At 41.2% G+C, this 21,852-nt stretch overlaps 1 protein-coding gene and 1 long non-coding RNA gene across 6 annotated transcripts in view; one reads left to right on the top strand and one right to left on the bottom strand.

Moving 5' to 3' along the window:
• Positions 1–6,108: 6,108 nt before the first annotated feature.
• LOC141992276 (uncharacterized) lies at positions 6,109–9,793 on the bottom strand. Its single transcript, XR_012640564.1, has 3 exons — positions 9,314–9,793; positions 8,778–8,887; positions 6,109–8,677 (listed from the first exon to the last, which is right to left on the bottom strand). It is a non-coding gene; the product is annotated as an uncharacterized LOC141992276 (long non-coding RNA).
• A 30-nt stretch (positions 9,794–9,823) lies between these two features.
• Positions 9,824–21,852, top strand: part of BRINP3 (BMP/retinoic acid inducible neural specific 3) — a 285,973-nt gene continuing 273,944 nt past the window's right edge. Inside the window, exon 1 of one of the 5 annotated variants that reach the window (XM_074961151.1) lies at positions 9,824–9,987. The gene's annotated coding sequence lies outside the window, so the exon portion shown is untranslated. Of the gene's footprint in view, positions 9,988–10,423; positions 10,448–11,079; positions 11,100–11,435; positions 11,686–12,847; positions 13,249–21,852 lie in introns of those variants that run through there. The other 4 variants (XM_074961154.1, XM_074961155.1, XM_074961153.1 and 1 more) reach the window with 4 other exon arrangements.

Below are 21,852 nucleotides of genomic sequence, written 5' to 3'. Positions count from 1 at the left end.
TTGGCCAGGAACTGTGGCTGATGGGAGCTGCGGGGGCAGTGCCTGCAAGCAGGGGCAGCACACGGAGCCCACTGCTCCCCCATCCCTGCCCCCCAGGGACCACAGAGATGTGCCAGCCACTTCTAGGAGTGGTGAGGGGCCAGGGGAAGTAGGGAGCCTGCCTTAGCCCTACTGTGCCACTGAACGGGAGCCACCTGAGGTAAGCGTCGTCAGACCCTACAACCCAAACCCCTTCCCCAGCCCTGAGCCCCTTCCCATAGCCAGCACCTCAAACCCCCTCTTGTACCCCAAACCCCTGCCCCAGCCCTGAGTCCCCTCCTGCACTCAAACTCCCTCCCAGAGCCCGCACGCCATCCTTCAACCCAACCCCCTGCCCCAAACCAGAACCTCCTCCCAGAGCCAGCACCCAGCACACCCTTGCACACCCCAACCCCCTGCCCCAGCCCTGAGCCCCCTCCAGCACCCAAACTCCTTGTCAGAGCTTGCACCCTACACCTTCTCCTGCACCTTAACCTTCTGCCCCAGGCTCAGCCCAGAGCTCCCTCCCACACTCCGAACCCCTCGGCCCCAGTCCAGAGCACATGCCCCTTCCCACACCCCAACCCTCTGCCCCAGCCCAGTGAAAGTAAGTGAGGGGAGAGCAAGCAACGGAGAGGGTGGGTTGGAGTGAGCAGGGCGAGGCCTTGGAGAAAGGGCAGGGCCGGGGCAGGGCTTTGGGGAAGGGATGTGGAAGGGAGTGGGGCAAGGGTGTTTGGGTTTGTGTGATCAGATAGTTGACAACCCTAGTTTGGCAACATCACTATAACCAGCTGTCAGACAGCAGGAGCACAGAACATAGGTCAGTTCATCTCCACTATTTGCTGCCTTAGTGAGCTGGCCGGTTCCCCTTTTAAGCTTCTCCTCCAAGCCATGCATGGTTTGTAGGTGGGGTAAGGCTGCCTGGGCCAGGAATGGCTGCTTAACTCCTTCTTTACTGGTGCAGGGTTTGTATGCCCTGTCACATGGCCCCACAGCTTTGGCATTTGCTCCCTATTCTAGTCTGAAATAGTGCACACGTGATGACCATCAGGGTATGGTGCTAAACTCATCTTGTCCCCTAGGTATTTGAAAATGAGATGGGAACAGGACTGTAAGTATGGGGAATTGTTGGAGGTGAAGGAAGATTAGAGTTATTAAAAGTTACTTGGCTCATTGGTGGTGGGTTATATTTCTGCATTTATGGATTTATTTGTGATGCGTTTTAGAATTTCTGTAAATACAAATAAATAAAAATAATCCTGATTTAGAAAGGGTTAGCACTAAACGGCTTATTCAGGTTGTTAGGGAGAGCATTCCAAAGAGATGAATATATCAACAGTACCCAATCTGCTTCTGGGTTGCTATTGTGATAACACTAAAGGCCCCAGCCAGAATCAGGGCCCCACTGTGCTAGGCTACATGAAAACACACTGGAAGGCACAGTTCCTATTCCAAAGCTTGCAACCTCACTTGGATCAAAGCACAGCTAATAAGTGTAACAGATTGTATGAGGGAAGTAGAAATGAAGGATTAGAATAGGATAAGGAGGTCTTGTAGTTACATAAATCAGCGGTGTGCATAAATTGATGGTTTGATTTCATTTAAGATTTGAAAAATAAATAAATATTATCAGCCATCCCTGGTTGTGGCTCATCCTAATCATTACTGTGTTGGCTGATTCCTTGTAGACCTCACAGCACAACCAATATCAAGATGAGTGTTTTTAGGACACAGTGTGAGAACCATGTTTTTATTGTTTGTTTGTGGCATTTTGTCCCACAAACAGAATAGAAGCGAAAGAAAGGACCAGCTTCATATCTGATGGAAACAAGCAAAAAATAAGACTCTTGTTAAGTGGCAGGCACAATATAACAAAATAACTTATTTAGAAAATGATTTATTGCACCAAATATAAGCTTGACTTACTAATGTTTGTGTGACAATGGACTCTTACCATATCTAGTAATAGACCCCTGGACTACAAAATTATTATTCTTACAGTACTATATAGTGAGACAAAGTAAGTGAGGTAATATATTTTATTGGACCAACTTCTGTTGATGGAAAAGACAAACTTTCTGCACTACAACTGGTTATGGCCGTCTGATTTGCAAAATCACTCCATGTTATTTCTTAATACCTTTAGAATAGGCAAATCCCCTCTATTCTGAGAACTTGTCTACATAGTGCATTAGTCCACACCAGAAGGGTGTAAATTCTAGTGCACACTGTTGAGAACACTAACTGGCCACATGGATCCTCCTTAATGTATGTTGATGTTGTCCTGTTTTGAACAGTACTATATTAGTGCCAAGCTCTGATCGGCTGACAGCTTCACACAAGAGGGATTTGTATAATTACTTTATGGTTATTTCTCAATAATTGTACAATGAATATGCAAATATCTTCATTCTAATTAGCTAATTGTGTATTGACCATATTCTGGGTTAATAAGCTCCCATTGGCCTCAAAATTTACTTTCAGCATTAAAGTATATTCAGATATCTGATTTTTGCATCATAAACAAGAAGCAACCTTAAATTATAATTATATTATATCACTGAATTAGCAGACACAATCCAATGATTGGCTGAGATGGCCTCAAAAAGTTTCCTACTATTGCCTTCCAAACATTTCAGTAGGTTTTTGTGACCAAACATTGTTGAGTGAGAGGTTAATGTCACGTTGTCCTTTTACCTAGTCATGTAACCGCCTAGGTTCATTAAAGTTGTTCCATGTGTGTGAGTTTCTACATAGTGTCACTTTTCATGACTTCCTGTAAAGTATCAGGGGAAATATATTTTTCACTCTCCTTATACTCAAAAATAGCTTAATGCTTTGGGTCAATCTTTACAAAAATATCATTTCTGGGAAGATCCCTGATCCAGCAAAGTACTGATTCTGTGTCTATTTCAAATGTAGACTACATATGTAAGAATTTAGGTGAATCGGGGCCTAACTAGAAAATTGCAGTGTGAAAGGAGAAAGTTTCAAAAAATAACTGAAAACAGGGGTTTAGAATGGAAACATATATACAACCTTAAATGGGAGTTTTCTGCTGCTGGGTCATGATTCAACAAAGAACTTATGTACATGCTTAAATTTGATCATATGCTTAAATCCATCCCTGTTCAGCAAAGCACTTAAGCATGTTGGTGTGCTTTGATAAATGAAAGTCAGCATCAGAAAGTCCTACTAAGGCACTTATAATTGTTGTGTCTAAATACCTGCTGTTTGGGGTGAGGTAGGATTCACCTTTTTTTCTTCCTCCTTCTCTCTGAGATTGAATAGGATACCTGGGATCTTCAAAACCTCTGTATCCCCAAGTTTGGGGGGCTTGGGAATGGTTAGCCTCTAGGGCTGCTGCTGGCAGAAGCACGTATGCTGTAATCAGCATCAATAACACAAACTGTTGCAAGACAAGAACTCTAAAAAACATATATTTACTGCCTAATTTTTGATCCATTATGTTCAAGTGGGTTCAGAATTAAGCAAACTTAGTTCACACATCTAAACTCTTAACAGTCTTTCTAGCTCATTAGTCCCATGGCCCTGACAAATGATCAATGCTTACAGTATTGCTTATTTTAAGTGTGAACTAGAGAATGGAATATATTGAACAGATTGCTCAAAGAATGGTATTATATTAATGGTGTAACATTAGTGGCCCATGTATTTTGATTCTTATGGAGTAATGACAAATAACAACAAAGATTGTTTTAAATTCTGCCACAGATTTTTTATAATATGACTGGTAGGCTCATTTTTATGGGGGGTAACCACATCTATTGAGATAATGCACCAGATGTTAGGAAATAATTATCTCTTTGAACTACTGTCAGTAAAATATTGTGTTTTTCCAACTGCAAATTGCTTTCCCCACACACCCTCTTCTCTCTGCGGCCTGAAACACAAAACCACCTTCCAAAGTCTAACGTTGTCTTTAGGCAGTTTCTTGACACTACAGCAGGTGAATGGAGAGTTTTAGTGAAGCCTTCCAGCCCTTGGTCCCTCCTTGGGCCTCAGTAAACTTCATTTAAACACACTGGCAAAATATATTTTATTGTTGCAAATACCCATGAATTGATAGGACACAGCTGTACCAGGTTCTTATCAGTGCTACTTCCACCTTCAGTTGTACAGAATGACGTTTGCTATAACTTATACATGTGTCTAAAGCTGACTCTTGTGCCAAGCACCAAGCACAACAGAGCTTCATTCGACTGAATCACTCTATCTGAAATTGTGTCTTGTTTTTTGACATGAATCACTGATACGCATTGAAAAGTCCCCTATTTATGTCAACCGCCATTTATCCAAATACATTCCAGATTGTAACCTCATCAGGACAGGGCCTGCTGATTTCTTTGTGTTTGTACAGCACCTAGCACAACAAGGCCTTAGTTATCTAGATCCTCTGGGAATGACTGTAACACAATTATAGTGGACTAGATTTTACCCAGCCCTGAGAGAGATCACCAGTGAGGCAGTGGAGGTAAGGGGGGAATGGAAGGTGCAGGACCACAACCCCAAACATATTCACAAACAATCCTGTGCAGGAATATTGTGCAATCCTATTAGGAAGTGGAGGCACTTCAGGCTAGTCACACTGCCCATGCTAGCTCCCTGAAAGGGAGGGGTGGGAAGAGGGCAGGACCAATAACTCCAACTACACCACACCAATCAGTGGAAGCACATGTTGCACTAAATCAGTGGATAGCTAAACTGCTGTTGACGTGTGTGCTGTTCTAGAGTCCCAGGAGAAATTCTGTTTGAGTCAGAAGTGTAACCCATAGCATCCCACCCCAAGATGGTGCAAGTGGCCTAAAAGCCAGAATCTCCTCTTCCACCCCTTTTCTCTTCAGATAAACACAGTTTTGGCCATCTCTTGGGATTTTATTGGAAATCTCACAATATTTGATGCTGTTCTTAAGGGTCAGCTGCTGGAGATAAGTATATGCCAGGGAATCTCAGTTTTTATTTTTAAAAGTCTCTAGCCTTCCTAGTTGCAGAAAAAAACTTGGAAATGTGACCAAGTCACAAACTAGCAGACAAAGGAGCCACAAGATATTTACATTTGTTTTTTTTTTAATCTCCTGCTTTTTAAGTCAATCTCATTTTTGGATACCTTACCCATAATTTTTGAACAATTGGGGTTAGCAATTTGTTGCCATTTTACTTTACCTAACTTAAGCCCTCTATCCTGCCTTACCCATCTGACTGTAAAATTATAGCTGTTGCTTTACAACTACATCAGCCATACGAAGAAGAAGATCCATCTATCTCACACTAGTCACCACTATATATAGATGCAAAGGAGAATTAATAGTAGATAAACAGTATTTCTGGTGGTGAAACCGCATCCAATCCCCATGCTGATTAACACACACACAGTTTCTGGCTAGATGTGTTACTAGATTAATTTTCTCTTTGTGGAGGGCAGCCGATCTCAGAAGAGTAGGACAATATACAGCATCCCATGGTGTGAGTTCGGGGATAACTCATGCAGGTTTCAGGTATGCGTGTGAGTGTATGACTTTGTATTAAACATAGATAAATAACTTTTTTTTTATTTGTGGAAGTTAGGAAGAAAATATACAGAAGCAGCTCGTTCCCCATGAATGAAATGTTGCAAAATACTAAAATAGAGCTCTCCAGAAAAGGCAGGGGAGAAAGTCACTGGACTTCAGTGTAATAGATGGAACCATGTCTCTATTAAAACCAAGATATCAAGGTCAAAATGTTTCTATCAAATAAAATTCTAGCTTATATTCTGTTTGTTTTGTATTGCGCAAACATTCTATTCATTTACAGATTTAGTTTAATAACTGTGGGTGTTAAAAGAACTAGAGACTGAACAAGAAAGATTCAAAATCTGAGAAATGTGACAAGCCATTTAAAAAGAAAAATATATACAGTATAAATAGATGGCAATTAAATATTCACTGGTGGGTTTTCTTGCTTAATATGCAATCTTTTTTGACATTTAAATCACAGGTTTTTAAAAAAAATCTCACTAATGCAAAAACACTGACAACATAAGGAGTCAAGAGATTAAGGCTTTTTGCTTTAACTTTAATTACTTTGTCATAATTTCAGTTAAGGGCAAGGCACTTTAGTAGGTTATTACATTTCTCCTCCCAAGTGTTTCAAAAGTCAAGTACAGTTTCCTCAGACTACATATGTAGTATATGAAATATTTAGATGAAAAGTTATAGCAGAATAGGATGCAGAGAATTTATTATAGCTGGTATGTAGGCACTTTAAGAAGGTGGCAGTATTGCTCACATAAAATGTTGTCAATAGAAGATTTTTTTTGTAAGAAACCAATTGCAATCTAAGTGTCAGTGCTGTATTTGCCTGATAAATTACATGCAGCCTCAAAAACTCCAAAATAAACTTGTATGTAGTTTTGGAAGAAAGATGAGTTCAAAAAAGACATTGATAATGAAGAAAAACAAAAACAAAAACAAATTGCTGTGTGATACGTTGTTGCTGTGTGTATGTGCAACTTTCACACACATGATTAATGTTAACACTTTTATTGCACCAGTTTTTTCAGTATTTAAGTAAAATTCAACGGCTTGAAATTTCAGTATTCTGGCCCATAATGGATAATATCTGGTGACCTTACATTAGGGCCGTTGTAAACATTAATGGTGAATGCACCCCTGACCAATGCCTGCACAAGTCCTATGCACCACTGAAGTGCTATTTTGTGGGCTCAAGTGGAACTGAAGCAGCCACTAGGTCCTGAGCTGATCCTCCGCACGGGGGTGAATTTCACCCCAAAATTGTTTTGCATTTATTTTCCTGAAGCTGTAGAACACATATATGAAGTATAATAATAACAGAGTAAACATATTAATTTAAGAAAGATTAGGTGAGGTGTCACTTGCTCAGCAATTAGAGTTGGACTGCTCTGAATATTAAAAATGTGGATGTGTGTGCTGTGAATACTAGACATCAAATGTAAATCAAATCACACTGTTTCCATTGCATCTTGAGATGCCTTGCTATGAAATTAAAATCACTATAATTATGAAAAAAAGATTAAAGGGCCCGATCTGAAGCCCCGTGAAATAAGTGGAAGTATTTCCACTAATTATATTGGGTTTTGGATCAGGCCCTAAACAAAACCCTCTTGAACAGTAATCTTCTGCAAAATCACCCTCCCCCCCCATCCTTTATCAACAAGATGACTTCAGAACAGTTCTGGCTAGGACATCATTAGGACTGGCATAAAACCTAAAGAGAAAAACAGAAAGGCATTAGCATATCAACATGTCTTTATCTAAAAAGTATCCTTCAGAGCTTGCCAATGTTCTTAATAATAAACCCACACACAAAGATAGTGCTGCACGTGCACAACCTGGCACTGTTGATTTATCCTATCCATACAACTTCATCTCACTGACTTTCTCTTGTGTTTTCCTGGGGATTTTGTCCTTTTCAGAAAATGGACAATGTCCTTATTGAATATCTTGAATCCACAAGTCTATTTGATAGTCACTGCGGGTTTTATGCACAACAATCTTTGTTAAGGAGAACACTGATCTTTACATAAACAAAGTGACCTTTCCTCTCACTAGCATTGGGGGGGGGGGAGGAGGGAAAGCAAGGGGAAAGGAAGGAGGGGCGAATCCTGTACTACTTTGACACTCGGGAATCACTGATGCTCTTATAAAAAGACTAATGGAAATGGAATGTAAAACAAAGGTGTTGACCAGTTTACACACACACATCACAGTCGAGTACATATAAATGACTGTGAGAAAGCCAAACTGAGTGGTCAATGAAATCATCAGAAAAAAAAAATCTTACTGAAAAGCCGACATCGTCTAATACAGACAATACAGCATAGTGCCTTGTATACAGTGTAATCCCTACAATACAACAAAGTGCAATGTGTATGCGGGTTAACATATACAGTCATGTTGCGTATTGATGGGGCTCACTGATCACTGGAAGCATGGTAGAACATGGCCAAGCTATGTTACGCTTGTAAAAATTCAGAGATTGCACAGTTTCTTGCTGGGTCTGCAGGCTATTCATGTCGACATATTAAGGCAGGCAATCAGGAATTAGCTTTCATTTAATTAATGTCAAATTGTCAACTTCAATATATGTCTATATACTGAGAGGGACAGTGAGGATATGGAGAAGGGGGAGCCCTGTGATTGCCTGCCCCCGCCCCACACACACACCTTGAAATTCACTACACACTCAAGAGCCACTGTTACAGAAAAGAGAAAAGGAAATTTTCCACTAACCCAGGTCGTGATTTACATGCAGAGAGCAAGCGAATGAATAGCGGCGAGAAGCGGTGCGCGTCTCTAGCCACAGCAGCAAATAAGATTACTTACTTACCAGGGACGCTTTGCACCAGGGGCAATGTTTATTCCCTCGATCACCCACCTCAAGTCTCTCCAGGAAATCAATCTCCTGCATTGCCCCCTCCCTCTCCGCCCAAGGAGAGAGAACAAGATAGAGAGCGAGAGGGGAAAGATAGGAGAGAGGGCAAACGGCTACCTGGGAGCTCATTGTCTAATGTCCCTGTGGGTGGATAAACCTCGAAGCAGAAAACCAGGCACCTGGGATCAGCAGACGCTCAGCTGGGAAGAGAGGCTGCTCCTTGAGGAGGAGGAGGAGGGGGACCCTTAGGGAAGAAGCCTGACTTAGAACAAGAGGGTCTCAGATAAAAGGCTTGGTTAAAAAGTAGCCGTAGGGAATGGAGGCGGGGGGGGGGGTAATCTTACCCGATCCATACTGTAGCTATCGCTTGTTCAACTGCAGCCTGCGCGGCACGAGGATACAGGAACGGCACAGTCACGCCGGGGACAGCCGCAGCAGGGCCATTTCCCACCGCCTTTGCCGAACGCGAAAACCAAACTCAGAGCATAGCCCCCGCCCCCGTCCACTCCCAGTCCCGCGAAGTGCCACCGCAGCCCCCCCGGCCCGGGGACCCGGCGGAATCAAGCCCATCGCCTTGCGCGGGGGATTCACACTCTGACTGGGGGAGCTGGAGCCGCTGCTGGGGCGGCTAGTCACTTTCCCTTTCTCCAAAAGCGCCGCGCTCCCGGCGCAGCTGCTTTCTGCTCCTTCTTCCTTGTAGCATCTTCTACGCTACGCTTGTTCCTCGAGCAAATCACGGTAGATTTAGTCAATGGTTTGGTGTGGTTAGTTCCCTCCGCGCGCGTACACACACACACACACACACACACACACACACACACACCCATGGTGTTTGCTCGCGGGGGTTCAGAGGAAAGCCAAGGGAAAGGCACTGACTTACCATTCAAGTCCTAATAATCATGAACCACAGCCCAGGGCATCTCTAGAGAAGTACAGACCAGTGCAGTATCTCCGAGGTTGCCCCCTCTTGAATTCTCATTGGATCCTCCCCAGCTCCCTAAATCATCCCCGCTGCTATATCTATCAGGATGACTACAGCCACGCTCACCAGTATCTCGTTGTCTCCACCACATCCCTGTACTTCTCTGTGCAGATTTCTCTGTGCTCCTTCCTCTCGAGCTGGGTTGGCAGAGCCTCTCGTCTTTTTTAACCTCTAGGAAGTCTCACGGTTTATTATTATTATTTCGCTCTTTTGCCTGAGGATCATCACAGAACCCACTCCCTTCCCCACACCTTCTCTTCACATATTTGTTTCTTTTTTCTGTTTGTTTCTTTGGGGGCTTGGGTGCACTCTTTCAATCACTTCCATCCTTCCCCACCCCCCTCACACACACACACACACACACACACACACACACACACACACACACACACACACACACACAAAGTGGGTTCTTTTCCTTGGTGCTGTGCCACCAGGAACTGCTGATTATTTCTAAAGGGCCATCACCATGCAGCTCACTTTTTTAGCTTGAAACTGAAGAGCATGGACTGTCTGCTTGGATTCTGGCTACGTTTCGCTCACAATCATCTCGCTTCCTGAAATTTCATCTGGTGAGTAAGTTTATTTCCCGCGCATGCCGTTTTTAACAAATTTGACACTAATCTGGAGTAATGTTTAGGTCTCGCCATGCTACTGCTCTATCCCTTTACTTTCCGAAGTCGAAGAATTACCAACCATCAGCCCTACTTGACCACATCCATTAATGTTACTCACAGCCAGAGGCAGTAAGTTATAACCTGCACCACGATTACACTACATTCCGCTGCTTATTCATCATATTTTATTAATGTTTGCATCAGACAATGTACCTGCTAGCTACATCCCTTGCTTCCTTAACCCGTTCCTCAACCCCACACATATACACCGGCCCTCGTAAGTATTTTGAAAGGACGCATTATTTCTATTCAATATAGGAGAATGGGTCCCATGAGAATAGTTGGGGGGTTGAGGGGAGCTGTGTCTGAGAAAGTTCATTCCTTTTGCTGATCCCCACAGAAGAAGGTTGTTCAGGTTGGTTAGGATTTTGCTGTATTTTCAGTCAATTCAATCAAAGAGAAAGGGAAGGGAGAGATTGTCAGACCTGATCAAGTATACTCGTTGGAGCTGCACGGCAGGTCTTGAAGTTGAAGGTGATGTCTGGAATTTGGGTTTATGGAAAGGAGGCGTAGTTTGAGCATCTGGGGACACCTCTCTTTCCCTTCATGACAGAGGAAGGGAATCCTGTGGAATTATAATAATCGTGGCATAATTCGAATCCTGGCATAAAGCGAATTTGCTCTCACCTCCTTCCTGCACATCCATTTCTGATCGCACCTTCTGATTCCACCCCTGCGCCTCCATACCTGTATTTTACTACAGTGCAGACAGCAGCTCAGGAGCCTGCTGTGTTCTTAATAAAACGCACGCACATTTACATGGAGCCCATCTTTCGATCAACTGAGGACTTTTGGTTTCCTTGAAAAAAACCGCAGTTAGTATAGAAATAAAAAATGTCGGGTGTCTTCATGGAGCCATTTAGAGCAGCGTCTTTTAACGTTCATATTTCTTTAATTAGAGCTCTATCCACATTCAATAGTAGAAGATGGGGAGGGAAATACCTTCAACAGTGAGTTATTGGTTTAGTTCCAATACTGTCGAGGTGATTTGGCTTGAGCTGGGTATGGTAAGTGATATGATCATGTCTATCACATTACATACATGGATCACGGAAGGAACTCAGTTTGTGGTCTTAATAGGCAGATGGGCCAGTGAGAGAGAATGAGGATTTGACTGACTGTATTGGCTGGTGGATGGGAGAGGAGAGAAAAAGATCAGTGTTCTCTCAGTACCTGCTCCTGTCCCCGAGAGTCCCCCTTCCTTCTCCTTCAAGTGCTGGATTATCTGGGGAGGGAGGAGTTAAAAAGCCCTTCAGCCCTGGGATCCAGTTGAGAAAGTCCATTTCCCTTTCAACTCCTTTCCTCGGAGCTGAGCATGGAACCCCTACGCCTAGTCACCTTGCTGTAGCTGTGTGTGACTTTCCGCTTCAGTCTTCCCTCCAGGGGAATCTATCGGGAGCATCATTATTGACCGTTCTCCTTCACCCATTCAGCCAGGGTTTGTGTAATTAATCAAATCGCAATAGGGGCTAGTGAATTGCGCTTCCTCTGCTGCTGCTGGGAAGGATCCTCCACTACCAAACGGGTCAGGGGAAAGAAACTTTCAGTGCAGTCAGATCCTTTTCCCCACCCCAGATGTAGCCGAATGTCTAGGTAAGTGCATGTCAGAGGTTCTGCCTAATTGCTGTTGTTAATTGTATTAATTATTATTCTTAATTACAAAAACCCGAACGGTAAGGTGCACATTGAGGAGAGGGGATTTCATCTGTGCATCACCTACAAGCTGTTAAATGTTTGCACTCTGGAAAGGCGATTTATATTGCTATTTCCCAGGTTGAATGGCACCTTCTATGCCCTCGGAGGGGGTTGGGCACTGGTTTAGGTATAGCATTAGGGAAGCTGACTTGGTTAGATCACGTTCAGTTGATGGATGGTGTGAATGCATCGGAAATAAGAACTGACATAGGTTGGCCCGTGTGGCTTTTCGTACTTTACTGGAGGAATAAAAAGATCCTTTGCGTACAAACACCAAATAAATCAATGCAATTAATGTAGTCTAAATGGGCATTTGCAGCCAGCAAGCATGAGGCATACTTAACAGAGAAGATTCCCATTAGCCTTAATGCTTCATTTCCAGCGTTCAACAGTTCTAACCAGAGGAAACCCGCTGCTCACCACACCGTCAGGATAGATGACTCAGAAAATCTGTATCCTTATTCAACAGCCTGACACTCCCTCCGCCGTCTTGTTTTGTTTTAAAGTCGTGGTAGTGCGTAAATAAAATTAACTCCCTTAGGGGGAAAGACCTGCAATATCCAGCGTGGTTTCCTTTAAGTTTGTATAATAGCCTTCCTAAATTGCCTTCACTGACAAAGATCACCAGCACCATCATCAATCATCATCATCATTATCTCCCCCTCCCCCAGTAGCTTCATAGATCCTGTTCCAGATCTTAAAATGATTTTGAATCTTTCCATTGTGAGTGATAGAAACTAAGGTAGAGGGGTCTTTAGGGGGAGTTAGTTGCCTGTCTCCTTTATAACGCACTTCACAAGCAAGTAGGTCTGGTCATTAGTCTGCTGTTTGAATTCGACTCAACTCTTGAAAGTTTCGCTTTTCTTTTGGGCGGTGGCAGTTGGGGGAGGAGGAAAGGGCTGAGCCCTGGTAGTGTCTGTCCTTCACCGGCAGAGGGCGGGGTTCCCAGAGTGGAGTGAGTGAGTTACTTTTGCAGCCAGGCGGTGGCAGACTCTTGTAGTCTCTGGCGGCTGGAGTTCTCTTTCTCGGAGTCTCTCACCTTAGAGGTCACTTTGCTTTGCATCCGATTGAGGAGCACAAAGTGACCTGCCCCTGCACCATCTCGCATCCCCCACCCCAAGAAAAAGCCTGTCTGAGAATTATCCAGGGGATTTGTTGCCTGCTATCTCCTCCCAGAAGATGAGATGCATGTATTCGTGTAAGCTTGCCAAATCTATGTGCACCCGGGGTTGACCAGAAAGAGTTAATAAAGAGTGCAGGCTGCTCCCAGCATGAATCCTATGTGTACCTCATAGCTATACTAGCCAATCATAGGCAACAGAGGTATGAACTATAGGATGGTGTAAAAGCCAAGGTAAAGAAATTTGGGTGTAAATTGTCACAGCATATTGGAGTACAGGAGTCTGGGCTGTCTTGGCTACTGCTCTCTGTGCACTTACAGACCATCATGCATTTTAGCAGGTAAGGGTTTTGTTACCAGCAACCTATACTGTGTCTTATTTCTGCATTCATGTGCATTTTCTGTGTACATTTCATTAAGTGTTTAATTGCATCCTGCCCTGAATTACTCTTTCACAAACTATTCCATACCATTTCGTTTTGGTTGATTGCACCATAAAATTGTTACTTTTCTGAAAGGGGGACTGGGGAAAACTGTAACATGATATCATTTAGTGTGGGTGAGGCGTTTCTTAAGGCTGTTTTAGTTTTAAATGTTAATGATTTCCTTTAGAGAAGAAGTAAGCATATGGAAAGTGTATTTGTGCACTACAGTAATTCATGACTGGCATAAAAATATAATGCATGTGCTGAGTGAAAAATGTTCTCTGTATAGTATTGATATCTGCCACAGATCCCCACCAAATAAAGGCCACTTTGAGACAGACTTATAATAAAACAAACCTTTTGTGCACTTTCAGTTAATTAGAGACACAGCTGTTTAGCTGGCTAACAAGTCTGAGAGAAGAAACCATAATATATTATTTGCTAGAAACTGTCATGTCTAACTCTTCTTTTAAATGTCGCACAAGTGAAGGGTTTTTTTAAACAAACAAAATATCTGTTTTTTTAAAAAGAGTGTAACTGGCACACTAAGCATATGTGGATAAATGTACATTGACAGTATAAAGAGTAACTTCAACATCACAGGCTGTATAGATATTGGAGTTTAGGTAGTGCTGTCAATGCTCAAACTTCGAAGTGTAGCACACTCCTATTATTAAAAAGAATTAGATCTGGTAGCATAGCTGTATGGTATGATATGAAGAGACCTTGCTTTGAAAATAGAAATGTTTAAATTGTAGTGGAGGAAGCAGTTGTCAGACTCAGTTGCATTGCTCTCTGTTTCAGAGATATCACAGTTTCATATACAGACGAGATGAAAAAAATCTTGCCCTGAATCATTTTCTCTTTAAATCTTGTATATAAGTTTAGGGGGAAAATATTCGGTGTTATTTCCTGTAGCCTTATAACCACCTGCACTGAGAAGAGGTAAACCCTACAACATAAATTTATCAATACAGTTTCTGCATTTGGAGTGTTCACTCATGAAATGTTGAAGCATTGAGAATGAACATGTTAACTAGCAAACATGGAAACCAGCAGCTGAACATTTTACAGATCTCACGGCAAAAGGCAGCATTTGTACAACTAACAAACAATCGCAACAACTTGAGAATCTTCGAGCAATATAATCACTGTCTATTCCTCCCTTATTCTTTCTATTACTAAGTGTCTGAGTTCTATTGTGAAGAATTAATTACACTAGTTCACTAGTTGTTCATGCCAACCTGTGTTTGAGAAGTTTTTTGTTTCTAATTTATATCAATGGTAGTGACTTTCCACTGCTCTCAAAATACGGGAGATACATGTTGACTTATGGGACTAAAATAGTTGATTTTATTTGGATTAGTTTGAAATCAGGTTTTCCTATTTGACTTTGATCAATCTAGAAAACATCTAATTTTTTAAATTCAATGGAAAGAAGTAATGTCCATCTAAAACTGATACAAGCTTGTTTTCCTTCACCAGTAGCTTTCGCAAATCTAAATGGAAAATTGGGAGAAGATCAAGAATACTATCAATTTATCAGAAATATTTTAGTTTTCATTTAGCATACAAAAAGGTGGGAATTTCTAAATTGTAGTTTCTGGAAATATTCAATATTTATCAACTGTCATATGTAACCTGTGAACCCCTCTTTCTATTCCCCCAAAAGACTACTCTTTTTACATATCAGAGATAGACACTGATTTTTCAAAACATTGTTAACGTCTTTTGGGAGTGAAATCACCAGAAGTACAATTTGACAGATGTTTCTGAAATATGCTTTCAGGAAGATCATGTTAAGAAAGGCTAGCCCATGTGATTCTTAACATGGGTAACTTCATTTTATGAGACTGACATTTCACCCCTTCCTAATTCCAAACGTTACTATTGATGTGAAATTTTCAACAACAATCCTCCTTTAGAATTTATTGTCTTATTTAGTATGTCTGCTCCTCATGAAAAGCCTGGTGTTGCACCATTAAAAATTATGGGAGTTTTGTTATTGACTTCACTGAGGGCAGGATCAATCACCAAGAGTATAATTTGGAATAAGAAGTGGATTTTAATATTAAAAAAAAAAACCCTCTGGGGACACTGTTACATTACATGTTGCATACACACTAGTACCAGAGGACTTCATTGGAATGAATACTATTAAAAGAGACTAGAAGTGAAGTGTTATGGAACTGGTCTTATTGTTTTATGTCATACTGTTCAAATGATGTGTGATACATTATCATACTTGCCCATATAGCAAAAATGTATTAAGAGCCTCATTTTCAAAAGTGCACACCTCCCACTGAGCTGCAGGTGCCCTCTGAATATCAGGGCATTACATTGTAAGGCACATGGAAAATAGTGTCAGTAATAAAGTTTTCTAGCCTTGAAATTAATTTAAATAGCCAGGTAGATATTGTTCTCCATGCACTGGGCTATATCATGGCATGAATTTTAAGCAGAACCCCCACTGAAGTGATTGGGGAGTTGTACTTAAATCCGGTGGTATCATATAGTCTATTATCAGAAATAACCAAAGACATTCACCAGAATGTTGAGACTTTATGAGTTTAACTAATGCAGTTTTCACAAAGACCATAGATTTTTTTTCCCTATCTTTAAAGGAAAATTGACCAGGTGATATATATACTGTTAGCTCAATTAAGATTATTAAACCATAGTGGTTTCTCTTATAATGAGGTGAGATCCCATGGCTTTTCAGTCAGGTACCTTTGCTGAAGCAGTCACATTAATGGTGATCAGAAAATGCTGCACATTTGCAGTAACACCTTCATTGCCAGACTTACCAGCCACTTGGTTAATGAGAGAAGCAGTTTTGTGACATCATTAATATTTTTACAATAGTTATTGTTTGTAGTGAACAAAGGTCTTAAATCCAGCACTATTTAGATTATTATTTAATCATTTTAAGTTCATATTATTCATAATTAAAAAGAACTATTGTAAGTCATATTAACTGAGGCTAATTTATATCCCTTTCTTTAAAACCAGCACTTACACAGCTATATTTACTAATTACACCCAGTACACTGAGCTTGACTGACTGCTAGTAAAGATCGTCTCTAAACTCAAACAAGGGAATATTAAAGTGATTCCATTTTTAACATTAGCCAAGTTTTCCATTGCAAATCTATGTTTTTGAGGAGCTTTAAACTCAGATATAAAATATATACAATCGGTGCTGAATCCTGGTATTACCATTTGAGGTGTCAAGCTGGGAGTGAATTTTTTTTTTCAAATAAAGTACGATCAGTAGTCACTAGATCTTTTGAGTATATATAAGAAAAGTTATAATTATTTTCATTTTATATTTTCAAATTAACATGTTCAAGTCCTTTAGTAAAAAAAAAGCTAGAGGGATGATTATATTTTGGGAAAAAAACATTATAGATGCATTTTATGGTCATGAAAGGGGATGGACAGGCAACCTGCACATCTGTTTATCTGCAGAACAGATACAACAGCAGTGCAAGATTCTGCTCACCATTCCACCAGTGCACTTCAGCCCCGAACTGCAGGGCTCACTTAAAGCTCAATACTGAGAGTGCATCCTTTTCTCAGTGGGAGACGTAGATGCTCAGCACTTCCTAGGATCAGATCTTACTCCTTAACTCTGTGCTGAGACTTCTAACAAGGATGCCAGTTAGTGTCAATTGCATCATTGTTAGTATGATTAGAGAGGAAGACCTGTTCATTAGGGAATGGACTAAGACCACCAACTTTTTCACATACAGTCATTGGATGGTAATTACTTTTATCACTATTGACCTGGGATATGAATTTGAACCATCAGTGGCTTAAAAAGACAGAGGTTTTGTATCTCATTAGCTACTCCCCGAGCCATCTAATTACATGTATTTTAACAGTTTCCCTCACATTAACTTTAGAGGCAGAAATGGTTCTTTTCATTTATATAGTTATTGATAGGTCAGATAAACCTCTGTAAGCAGGTTTTCTTGATTAGGCAAAGTCCTTGGAAAAAATCTCCCTAATTTATTACAGTGTTTCAAATAAATAAATAAAAAGTGGTGATAGTTTATAATTAAGAAAACCCCACAAACAATGGGTAACATTTTGTTACCTAAACTATAAGTCCTTGTATCTTCTTTTTTTATTAGAAAGATTAGAGCTGAAATGTCAGCTTTCAAATATTAACCGTAAACATCTTTCCATTGGTACTGCTAAATAAAATCGTTTGTTATTTTTACTAGTTGCATTATATTATGGTTGGTAATATTGCTGAACTACAAACTGTTTTAGAACCAACTTATAGATACACTATGCAGTTTAAATCCCATCCTTTCTGCCGCTACAGGAAAGATTCTCTAATAAGTCAAAATTGTTCAAATACACCAGAAAATACAACATTTTTCCCAGATGAACATGTTTTAGGAACAAGACTGATTAGAAGCCTAGAATAATACACACACACACACACACACACACACACACACACACACACACACACACACACACAGAGTAGACTGCCCAATCCGCATGACATAATTATTACTTCCAATCAAGCATTGTGTATCATCATCCTGAGATGCAATTAAATCCAGCTGACTTGCTGAGATTTGAATCTTTGCTCAGTCAGCCATAAAGTTCCTGTGCTTAGACCCATAAATTAATATCTATAATGTGAACATTTAAGAGCATCTGGACATTACCCATATACTAGCTATAGGATTATAAAAACCACCTCCTTCCAGCTAGATAGTCCTTTTCAATAGTCCTGGAAAAGGAATACAAACAATTCTGGAAAGTAGAACAAACTTTGCAGATTACAAGTACCTGTATAACAACACCTCGCTGTGATATAGTAGTTTTCACCCATAGATCTCAAAGTACTTTACAAAGGAACTGAGTTTCACCGTTTTCTAGATGGGGAAACTGAGGCACAGGAGGTTAAAGTGACTTGCCCAAGATCATCAAACAGGCACAACCAGGCATAGAACCAGGGGGCTAGAGTTGTTAGCTTCCACTTTAGGCACCAAAGTCCCAGATAAAGGCGGTACCGCTCCTAAGCCCTGCTCAGCTGGTGCCAAACTCTGTGGGTACTTAAACTAAGTTGTTTGTGAAGTTTTCACAGTAAAAGTTCCCTACGTGCCAATGTTCCTGCCTCACTCTAGGAATCTGTCTCTTGCCTAAGACACAGTGGATTCATGAATCGGGGAAGAAAGGAGTTCCTCTATCTACCTCACCTTCAGGGCCCAATCCACAGGTTCCTTTGTGAACATAGTCCATGAGCTATGCTACAAGCTGTCCTTTAAGTGTGAGGACTGGCTAGGAATAATGTGATGCTGTTCATGAAGCAGCAGCAGAAATTTGGCCCTCTGCTTAAGTGATATATGAACTGTGTGGACAAATTTTCTGCAGGTATAAATGGGCACAACTACACTGACTTGAGTGGAGTTTTACTCATTTACCCCAGCAGACAACTGGACCCATAGCCTGTACAGTCAAGTATTAAATCTGTTATGGACTTTGGAGCCCATTTGGATGAAAGCCCATTTGGATGAAATGGAACATATGATCTTTACTATTCTGTTTGATACTGCCATCTTTTAAAGTTTTGTTTTTCATTTGTTTATAAAATAACAGACTTTTAAAAAAATACATAACGTAATTGGAGTGGGGGGAAATGTGGTGAAAGAAAAATGAGACATCACTGAGACCTGCACTGCTGTAGAGGACTTCTGACTGACTATGAATCCTAATTGGAAAGACAGGGTTTGACCTGCCTCACATGAAAATGAAATCCAGCCACACTGAAAGTTTGTGCAGGAAACTTCTAGAGCAGGTGACATCTCTGAAAGTACAGGATGATGTCCGTTTCCCGAGTTAAGTCACAAGAATCTCCCAAGCAGAGGATCAAACCGAACAACTCCAAAAATAAATAAACAACAATAATAATAATAATAAAATAATAAATTTAATAAAGAGCTACCTACAAGATATATTGGGGCACCATTAGAAACAAGGGGACCAGGATAATGGGAGTAAGTGCAATAACATTTGAGAAGATGGACAACAGGAAGAAATTGAAGCCACTGAGCCTTTGGGAATTCAGTATCAGGCAGCCACCACTTAAAGCTTCAATTCAAAACTGATCTTATTACAATTGATAGAGTGCTCTGCTCACTTGGCCCTCTTCCTAAAGCCAGAGAACACCCATATGTCATTATTTTCACTCTCCATTACTTTGGGAAGAATATTAGCATTTTAGCAGCTACAAGGAAATTTCTATTTTGTCTGAAGTGCAGAAGATTTCCTCCCTGCCTCCGGATTTGACTCAGAACCTCCAGAGACAGGAACTATAAATAGAGAGAAACAGTTCCTGGGGGAACAGGGCGAACAGCATCATCATCATCATATGTTGCACTTTTATATGGCCTCTTTCATCTAATGATCTGAAAGCACTTTACAGGCATTAATTAATTAAGCCTCACAACGCTCCTGTGAGGAAAGTGTTATCATGATTTTATGTATGGAAAGCTGAGATAAAGAAAGGTTAAAGGAATTGTCTAAAATTCCCGTGAACTGGGCTCTAATCCAGTAGCCTCTTGCTCCAACCACTTTCCTTCCCCTAGATGGTACCTAGTCATGCTTGGAAAGCTGTTGGTCACCAAAGGTTTTTGCTTTAGGGCTTGATCCAACCTCTATTGCAGTTAATGGGAGCCTTTCCTTTGATTGCAGTGGGATTTAGAGTGGGTCTTCAGAGTAGAAGGGGTGGAGCTAACAGTTTATATATCTGATCTCCACTTTAAGATGACAGGAATACTTCCTTAAATTGAAATTGAGCATTCAGTTTAGAAACCAACCTGGGTTGAGCAGATGGATGGGAATAAATAGACCAGAGCTGTTTTCTTATTTGGTGGTGTGGCTTCTTACATATGCTCATGCTTATGTTTGTATATGTGTGTTTCTCACAGATATGTAATACTCAGTAGGCATGCTGGGCCAGAAAACTCTGGCCGGGACTGATTATGAATGAGGTGGATATTCTCTTTGATTTCTGTGCTCTTCTGCAGTGGAGAATATTGTCCTTGTCTAGTTTTTAGAAGCTTCCAGCTAGCTAAAACTTCCCTGAGTCTGATTTTAAAACAGGGGTCCTACAAAACAAATGAGTGAAAATGTCTGTCTACCAATGGAATTTTCTATAGTGTTCACCCCCATAGTAGCTAAGTGCCAACTGTTATAGATTCAGGGTTAACTGCACTTCTCTCTCCCTCGCTTCCTTTGGACGGAAGGCCTGTGCATTTGCTGGATCAGAAAGAAAAACTCTGTATCAGTTCAAGCTCACCTTTTTATGCCAAAAATCCTTTTGTCGAGTCTCTGGAAAACCCAGCCTGAACCAGTATATGTAAACACCCCAGGAGATGGTGCTTCTTTGCAGTTGTTTACAATCCCAGGTGTAATCACTACTGTCATAAAGTAGAAACAATCCTACATAACACATTTATAAATTTAATACAATGATCCCCTAAGATACTGCATGAGGTTGCAATATCTGTCACACTAACATTGGCTACATATAAGTCTGCATTTGATGTCTTTGGTTGAGTGTGCCTTTTGATCTGATGAAATACTGGGCCTGCTGCTGCTGTCCCTGTAGGATAGGTTCCTAGCATTCTCTTTTTGCAAGAGAGATGGTGCCATTTCTATTATAAATACCCCAATATCATTTGAAGTTTTAATTAAAGTGTGTGGGCCAGATTGTAAGTGTCCTTGTGTAGGTGCACAGAGAGTTGCCATGAAGCATTTTCCTCTGCCCTTCTCCAGTTGCACAAAGACCTCCGCAGTAGCACTCCTTGCGCTTAGGCAGGAACTGCTCACCACTAATTCCCATCTTGGGACATAACCCCACCTTCTTCTCTGACTCTGCAGGCTGGTGCACCACCAGGAGCAATCTTCCTGATTTTAAGGTGTGGCGCTTCCCAGCCCTGTTCACATGGAGAAGCCTGAGGAGAGAGCTTGTGATTGCCTGTGTCACAATCTTTGTTGGTTGAGCTCCTCTGACAGCATGACTGTACACTGCATACTATGCGGGGCCGTGGCATAAATGGCAGGATCTAGCCCTTTGCAAGTTTTTCTACAAGAGAGTAGGGTGAGAAGGATTTTACATTAGGGACCAAGCACCAAACTCTGGATATAATTTCATATGTCTCACAATGCCTAGTGTACATACACAGAGTTGAGATGGCAATTTCTGTGAGTTCCAGTAAATCCACTCCACCTGCATTTGATATCAAAACCTTTTCTCTCCGTGCAAAGGGGTCAGTAACTTCAGAAAAAGGTTCTCACATCGCTTAAACACCCGAGGCGTAAAGAATTGCTTTTCTACAAGCAACCTCACCGGTGCCCTTGTGAGCATGGAAAGCAAAATAGAGATTTAATCGGGCATGCCTTTTATGCCTCTTGGAATTTGTGTAAATACAGATCCATAGGGCTTTCCGACTTGCAGCATGCTGTATGGCTCTAGAGTTGATAGTAAGG

The sequence above is a fragment of the Natator depressus genome, chromosome 8 (genome assembly GCF_965152275.1).
Source record: "Natator depressus isolate rNatDep1 chromosome 8, rNatDep2.hap1, whole genome shotgun sequence".
In the NCBI taxonomy this organism is placed as follows: domain Eukaryota; kingdom Metazoa; phylum Chordata; order Testudines; family Cheloniidae; genus Natator; species Natator depressus.
Note: the sequence above shows the minus strand (reverse complement) of the source record. Positions and strands in the feature narration are given on the sequence as shown.